Source organism: Bubalus kerabau, chromosome 4, assembly GCF_029407905.1.
Source record: "Bubalus kerabau isolate K-KA32 ecotype Philippines breed swamp buffalo chromosome 4, PCC_UOA_SB_1v2, whole genome shotgun sequence".
In the NCBI taxonomy this organism is placed as follows: domain Eukaryota; kingdom Metazoa; phylum Chordata; class Mammalia; order Artiodactyla; family Bovidae; genus Bubalus; species Bubalus kerabau.
In genome coordinates, this window is record NC_073627.1 from 168867541 (window position 1) to 168876187 (window position 8647).

Genomic DNA, 8647 nt, shown 5'->3' on the forward strand with positions numbered 1-8647 from the left:
CTGAGCCCAACTGAGGTTGAGCCCAGCTGACCCACAGGCCCATGTGCAAGAAATAAATGTTTGTTATTGTAAGCCAGTAAGATGTCTGCACTTTTCCAACCCCTCCCTCCCCACATTCAACCAAGACTTGTAAGTACTGCCTCCTGCCTCTGTCTAGATGCATCCAGTTCTACCATTTCCAACTGCTGTGCTCTAGTCCAGCCTTTTTTTATCTCTTGCAAGCCTTTTTACTGCTTTCCTCACATTTGGTCATATCCCCTTTAGTCCAATCACCCCACGCCGGCAAAGTGATCTTGCTAAAATCCAGGTCAGTTTCATCCCTTCCTTCAGGTATCCTAAGGGCTTGGGATCACCTAGAAAATGTCCACATCCGTGGACTCCTTAACCCTAACCTCGATCCTCTGGACCCTGCCGTCTCCCCCACTCCTCCCTCGCCCCTTCTCCTCCACCCTCTGTCTACACGAACCTCTTCAGCTTCAGGAGAGCCCCATGTTCTTTCTTGCCCTAGGCCTTGGCCAGGCCTTCCCCACTGCGTGGACCAGAGTCCACTTCCCTTGCCCAACTGCATGTGGATCCCACCTCTCATCCTTCAGAGGTCACCTTAAGAATGGTTTTCTTTAGGGAGTCTCCTCTGATTCCTGTTGGTTGGTCTGGGTGAAATCCAATTTCTACTTGCTCCCCTAGCACCCTGAGCTTTTTTCTATCCAAACACATGAGCTGTTTTCTCACTCTAATTTGCTTGTCTTTCCTACTAGACTTGAGCTCTCACGAATGCAGGAACTGTGTCTAAATTGTTCATTATTTTTATTCCTTTAAAAAGGTGCTTATGTTCATTCTCCGAGTTCAAAAATTGTTAAATAAACACTATGGGAAAATAATATGAATGGGCTAAAGAGGTCCAAGATGGAAACAAAAACCACAGAAGGGACTCAGAGAATGTTTAGTTTCACCCTTTCATCGTACTGTTGGGGAAACTGAGGCTCAGAGAGCTTGACTAGACCAAGGCCCCAGAGGCTGTCAGAGACAGAGCTGGAATTAGAAGGTTCTGATGGGACTGCCTGGGCTTTATTTGTTGTCTGGTCTAAGGAATTTAAATAATTTAATTTAGGTTCTTAGCACCTGCAAGATTAGCATCACCTGGGAGTTGGTTGGCTCACTCCCTGCCTTAGACCTACTGAATCAGAATCATTTTAACAACATCTTCATGTGCTTTGTGGATACAATTAAGTCTGAGAAACACTGATTTCTATAACCAGGGGGACAGCTAGCCTGTCTTAAAGGCCATTCCAGTTCATACAGGAAAGCCAGCTGGTACAGTGGGAGAGAAAACCCAGCCAAAATGTTGGTGGCGTTCTATGCGTGCTGTAGACAAAAGGCCAGACGTATGGGATAGTTTGGGAGTCGAGTACCTGGCCTGCAGTGCGGAGGGGGTGGGGGGGGTGGGGGTAATGGTTCAACTTCAGGTGAGGTGAAGGAAGGAGCCTTGCAATAAAGGAAAATCCCAGGAGCCCAGCTGACCAGCAAGCCTAATGCTGCAAATTTCCAACTTTAACAGCAATAAAATCTAAAAAAAAAAAAATTGTATAAATAAACATTTACAAAACGATAATTCTCCCCCCGCTGCTTGAGGTGGTGGTGAAAGTGGTATACTCCTACCCTGCTAGTGACGGTGTCAGCTGGCGCGCCTGTTGGGTACACACAGCAACAATATGTGGCAACCACTATGGCGTTGTTGACCGCCCTGGCCCAGGTAACGCCATTCATGGGAAATAAGCCTAAGGAGATAATTCAACAGAAGTGAAAAGCTATGTATGAAGTTGTTTGCTACAGTGGACAGCAGAAAAATACTGAATAAAAAGGGAATGATGGAGTAAATTATGATATGGTATCATGACCATTTATATTTAATTATAAAACAGCTGCTGTGTCTCACTTCATCGGCTTGGGGTACAGTGGTAGTGAAGAGCATGGTCTCTGGGTTTCTGATTCTGACCCTACCCTTTACTGCGTGATCTTGGGCAAGTTTATTTAACTGCCCTATGTCTCAGTTTCCGCATCTGTAAAACAAGGATAATAACAATGCCTAATTCATAGGATTGCTGTAAGGAGAGAATGATTTAATTAAAGGGTCCAGAATAGCACCTCTCTATAAATTCATATTACTATTATTTTTAGGGGCTTCCCTGGGGGCTCAGGCAGTAAAAAATCTGCCTGCAATGCAGGAGACCTGGGTTCAATCCCTGGGTCAGGAAGATCCCCTGGAGAAGGGAAAGGCCACCCACTCCAGTATTCTTGCCTAGAGAATTCTATGGACAGAGGAGCCTGGCGGCTACAGTCCATAGGGTCACAAAGAGTCGGACACGACTGAGTGACTAACGCACATTATTTTTAAGGGTCAAATAAAATGGCCTGATCCTCTCACTCCACCTGACACAGGAATGCTTTTCCCCCACCTTCCAGGCCTGAATTCCTGTGATCGTCTGAGACCCCCAGGGATGTTTCCTTAGTTCTCCTTGGAATTAGCCTGGTTTTTGAGCCTCATGGAGAGAAAACAAGAGAACTAGCTCAGTTGGCCTGTCCATTCCATTCTTTGTGGCTCTTGTTGCTCTCACGGTGTTGCTATTGAAACAGGCCATCCAGGGGCTGTCTTGAATTCTTCTTCCTCCCTCAGAATTTTCCCTGACTGTGTTAACTCCACCCTGTACCAGCCTGTAGACACACCCAGGTGCACTCACATGTGCACATACACAGCTGCTTTCTGTAAGCCTCTCCACCAGCCTGTCTGAGTCCTTGCTGGGAGACTGAACGGGGCCTCTTCCTCCTCCTCCGAACCGCTAGGTGTGTTTACATTTAGTGGCCTAGAATGGCATTCTTTTCAGTGGATTATCCTACTTGTTTCGATGATATTAACAGCTCCCATTACCTGAAAGCCAGAAGTGTGCCTGCCCAGGGTTTTGCTGCTCTATCTTTACAAACATCAGCCTTCAGAATAAAATCATGAGGTAGGTACCCAAGAGGTAGGTACTATTATTCCTATCATACAGCTGGAGCCTCTGAAGTTCAAGCATGTGTTGGTGTTTGCTGGAGATTCAGTTTGTAGGTGAAAAATCTGAGGTTTTAACCCGGGTTTGACTTCAAAGCCCACACTCAGAAATGCTACCCTAAACTGCCTCTTTAGGTAGGGACATAAGCAAGATGTTTATGATAAATGGGAGCTTAAAAAATAAAAGGAAAATTGCAGCATCATCACAGTGCCTCGAGTGGTGCCAAAATATGGCTCTGTGCAGACAGAGTGTCAAGAATGGTTGCCGTGCAAGGGTGACAGGATTGGGTATAAATTTTCCTTTTAAGTCATTTGTTTTAGTGATAGTTGTTATATAGATTTTATGATTTTTAAAAAGCTACTCTCCATCTTCAGAAATGACTGCCTTTAACCCACCATCTCTCAGACTTGATTGATCATAAGAATTACCTGGAGGGACTTTTAAAAGATACCCAGTGCCTGGGCTGGTGTGTGTGTGTGTGAGTGAGTGAGAGAGAGAGAGAGAATGTGTGACTCACTCGTGTCCAACTCTTTGTGACCCCCATGGACTGTAGCCTGCCAGGCTTCTCTGTCCATGGGATTCTCCAGGTAGGAATACTGGAATGGGTTGCCATTCCCTTCTCCAGCGGATTTTCCCAAGCCAGTGATTGAACCCAGGTCTCTTGCATTGCAGGAGGCAGATTTTTTGCCGTCTGAGCCACCAGTGACGCCAGGCTCCACCAGAGATGATGCAAATCAGAAACTCTGGGGGTTGAGTCCAGGCAGTGGTATTTTAAGAACATTCTCCCATTGATTTTGTGTGCAACTAAGATTGAAAAACGGAGAAGGAAATGGCAACCCACTCCAGTGTTCTTGCCTGGAGAATCCCAGGGATGGGGGAGCCTGGTGGGCTGCCTTCTCTGGGGTCGCACAGAGTCGGACATGACTGAAGCAACTTAGCAGCAGCAGCAGCAAGATTGAAAAACAGTTTCATAGAGAAGCTTCACCTCCTATTTCTCTTTCCAGAGAATCTAGCTGCCCCATCTTCTGTGACCCCATGCTAATTAACTCAGATTTTCCCCTCTGTGCCCAGGAAAAAGCTAGCAATATGACTTCCCCCCAACCAGTACTTTTTGAAAATGGGCACCAAGAAAAATCTTTGAGTGATGGAAATATTCAGTCTCTTGGTTGTCATGGTGGTTAGATAACTGTATGCATTTGCCAAAATGCATTGAACTGTAAACTTAAATTTGGTGAATTTTATTAGATGTAAATTATACTTCATTAAGCCACTGTTTAAAAAGGTATGAATATTCAAAAGGAAGAAATATATCGCTATTTATTCACAGAAATTAACACCATATTGTTTGGTTAATTTCACTTGTGAATAATTTCTCTTTCTTGACGTACCAATGTTCTTCTTTAGTCTGACGTTCCTTAAAGATTTGGCAATTCTTGGCTGCCAAGAAGAATTGCCTCAAGTCTCCTTCGACTTTAGGAATGTCGTAAGCTTACAGTGATTGTAAATACGGCGCAAGTCCCTCCCTCTCATCAATATGGGGGTGGGTGGTGGTGGTGGAATATACTGAGTGCTAGTCCTCCAGTAGAAATAGCAACCCAACTCCAGTGTTCTTGCCTGGAGAATCCCAGGGATGGGGGAGCCTGGTGGGCTGCCGTCTATGGGGTCGCACAGAGTTGGACAGGACTGAAGAGACTTAGCAGCAATCCTCCAGTATGGGGGTTCCTTCGCCTCTACCCCTTATATTTTCTAGGCAGCTGGGGCCTCGGGATCACACTCAGTGTTTCCACCTGGGAGAGATGCTGCCGTCTGTGTCTTGTTATAGGTGAAGGCGCGGGCACTGCTATCAGGTCTAGCTACTTCTCAAAGTGGTTCTCAGTTACGGTCTTTAAACCAGCAGCATCAACACCCCCTGGGAACTTATCAGAAATGCAATTTTTCGGGCCCTGTCCCAGATGAACTGAATCAGAAACTCTGGGGTGTGGTTCAATCTATACTTCAACTTGCTCTTCAAGTGGTCTTGCAGAGTACCCCAGTTAATTTCCTGGACTACCACTCTTTTCCTTGACCCCCATTCACAGCAAGCATTCTTGCAAGTATTTCAAGCTGAGGTTTCTTCTCTCAGTCCAATTTCAACTGCTTTCTATCATTCAGAAATTCCCCACATTTTCTGGTGGGTTGGTATCATTGGTAGCAGCTATTCTTGCTTTCTAGTGTTCTAATGGATCTTTATTTTTAATCGTGGTAGTGGCTCAGTCGGTGAAGAATCTGCCTGCAAGCAGGCTGTCTGCAGTGCAGGAGACCTGGGTTTGACTCCTGGGTTGGGAAGATCCCCTGGAGAAGGGAAAGGCTACCCACTCCAGTATTCTGGCCTGGAGAATGCCATGGACTGTATAGTCCATGGGGTCACAAAGAGTCAGACACAACTGAGCGACTCTCACTTGGAGAAGGAAATGGAAATCCACTCCAGTATTCTTGCCTGGGAAATCCCATGGACACAGGAGCCTGGTGGGCTATAGTCCATGGGATCGCAGAGTCGGGCATGACTAAGTGGCTAAACATGCCACCACAGTGCAAATAACCTAAAATTTACTACCTTAACTGTTTCTAAGTGTGTAGTTTGGTAGTGTTAAGTGCATTCACCTTGTTGTGCAATGCTCGTCATTATCTATCTCAATAACTTCCAGCTTGCAAAGAAACTCTTATCCTTAACTCCCCATAGAATGGAATTTTAAAAAGCAAATTTTTAGGATGGTAAACTTCCCAACTCATTCTATGAGGCCACCATCACCCTAATACCAAAACCTGACAAAGATGCCACAAAAAAAGAAAACTACAGGCCAATATCACTGATGAACATAGATGCAAAAATCCTTAACAAAATTCTAGCAATCAGAATCCAACAACACATTAAAAAGATCATACACCATGACCAAGTGGGCTTTATCCCAGGGATGCAAGGAGTCTTCAATATCCGCAAATCAATCAATGTAATACACCACATTAACAAATTGAAAAATAAAAACCATATGATTATCTCAATAGATGCAGAGAAAGCCTTTGACAAAATTCAACATCCATTTATGATCAAAACTCTCCAGAAAGCAGGAATAGAAGGAACATACCTCAACATAATCAAAGCTATATATGACAAACCCACAGCAAACATTATCCTCAACGGTGAAAAATTGAAAGCATTTCCTCTAAAGTCAGGAACAAGACAAGGGTGCCCACTTTCACCATTACTATTCAACATAGTTTTGGAAGTTTTGGCCACAGCAATCAGAACAGAAAAAGAAATAAAAGGAATACAAATTGGAAAAGAAGAAGTAAAGCTCTCACTGTTTGCAGATGACATGATCCTCTACATAGAAAACCCTAAAGACTCCACCAGAAAATTACTAGAACTAATCAATGACTATAGTAAAGTTGCAGGATATAAAATCAACACACAGAAATCCCTTGCATTCCTATACACTAATAATGAGAAAACAGAAAGAGAAATTAAGGAAACAATTCCATTCACCATTGCAACGGAAAGAATAAAATACTTAGGAATATATCTACCTAAAGAATCTAAAGACCTATATATAGAAAACTATAAAACACTGGTGAAAGAAATCAAAGAGGACACTAACAGATGGAGAAATATACCATGTTCATGGATTGGAAGAATCAATATAGTGAAAATGAGTATATTACCCAAAGCAATCTATAGATTCAATGCAATCCCTATCAAGCTCCCAACAGCATTCTTCACAGAGCTAGAACAAATAATTTCACAATTTGTATGGAAAAACAAAAAACCTCGAATAGCCAAAGCGATCTTGAGAAAGAAGAATGGAACTGGAGGAATCAACCTACCTGACTTCAGGCTCTACTACAAAGCCACAGTTATCAAGACAGTATGGTACTGGCACAAAGACAGAAATATAGATCAATGGAACAAAATAGAAAGCCCAGAGATAAATCCACGCACATATGGACACCTTATCTTCGACAAAGGAGGCAAGAATATACAATGGATTAAAGACAATCTCTTTAACAAGTGGTGCTGGGAACTCTGGTCAACCACTTGTAAAAGAATGAAACTAGAACACTTTCTAACACCATACACAAAAATAAACTCAAAATGGATTAAAGATCTAAATGTAAGACCAGAAACTATAAAACTCCTAGAGGAGAACATAGGCAAAACACTCTCTGACATACATCACAGCAGGATCCTCTATGACCCACCTCCCAGAATATTGGAAATAAAAGCAAAAATAAACAAATGGGACCTAATTAACCTTAAAAGCTTCTGCACATCAAAAGAAACTATTAGCAAGGTGAAAAGACAGCCTTCAGAATGGGAGAAGATAATAGCAAATGAAGCAACTGACAAACAACTAATCTCGAGAATATACAAGCAACTCCTACAGCTCAACTCCAGAAAAATAAATGACCCAATCAAAAAATGGGCCAAAGAACTAAATAGACATTTCTCCAAAGAAGACATACAGATGGCTAACAAACACATGAAAAGATGCTCAACATCACTCATTATCAGAGAAATGCAAATCAAAACCACTATGAGATACCATTTCACACCAGTCAGAATGGCTGCGATCCAAAAGTCTACAAGTAATAAATGCTGGAGAGGGTGTGGAGAAAAGGGAACCCTCTTACACTGTTGGTGGGAATGCAAACTAATACAGCCACTATGGAGAACAGTGTGGAGATTCCTTAAAAAACTGGAAATAGACATGCCTTATGATCCAGCAATCCCACTGCTGGGCATACACACTGAGGAAACCAGAAGGGAAAGAGACACGAGTACCCCAATGTTCATTGCAGCACTGTTTATAATAGCCAGGACATGGAAGCAACCTAGATGTCCATCAGCAGATGAATGGATAAGAAAGCTGTGGTACATATACACAATGGAGTATTATTCAGCCATTAAAAAGAATACATTTGAATCAGTTCTAATGAGGTGGATGAAACTGGAGCCTATTATCCAGAGTGAAGTAAGCCAGAAAGAAAAACACCAATACAGTATACTAACGCATATATATGGAATTTAGAAAGATGGTAACAATAACCCTGTGTACGAGACAGCAAAAGAGACACCGATGTATAGAACAGTCTTATGGACTCTGTGGGAGAGGGAGAGGGTGGGAAGATTTGGGAGAATGGCATTGAAACATGTAAAGTATCATGTATGAAATGAGTTGCCAGTCCATGTTCGATGCACGATACTGGATGCTTGGGGCTGGTGCACTGGGACGACCCAGAGGGATGGAATGGGGAGGGAGGAGGGAGGAGGGTTCAGGATGGGGAACACATGTATACCTGTGGCGGATTCATTTTGATAAAAAAAAAAAAAAATAAAAAATAAAAAGCAAATTTTTTTCTGTCATTAAAAGGAATCTTGGGTGGTATTGAGGTCAATGCAAATGCTCTGTATGCCATCATTTTTTTTTTTCAATTGTGGTTAAATATCCTTGAAAAGTGAAGTTGCTCAGTCGTGTCTGACTCTTTGCTAGCCCATGGACTGTAGCCCACCAGGCTTCTCTGTCCATGGGATTTTCCAGGCAAGAATACTGGAGTGGGTTGCCATT

At 43.0% G+C, this 8647-nt stretch overlaps 1 long non-coding RNA gene across 1 annotated transcript; it reads right to left on the bottom strand.

Annotated features, from left to right (window-relative positions):
* Nucleotides 1-318: 318 nt before the first annotated feature.
* Nucleotides 319-3000, bottom strand: LOC129650626 (uncharacterized). The gene is made up of 3 exons (XR_008713900.1): nucleotides 2454-3000; nucleotides 1657-1775; nucleotides 319-1564 (listed from the first exon to the last, which is right to left on the bottom strand). It is a non-coding gene; the product is annotated as an uncharacterized LOC129650626 (long non-coding RNA).
* Nucleotides 3001-8647: the final 5647 nt, after the last annotated feature.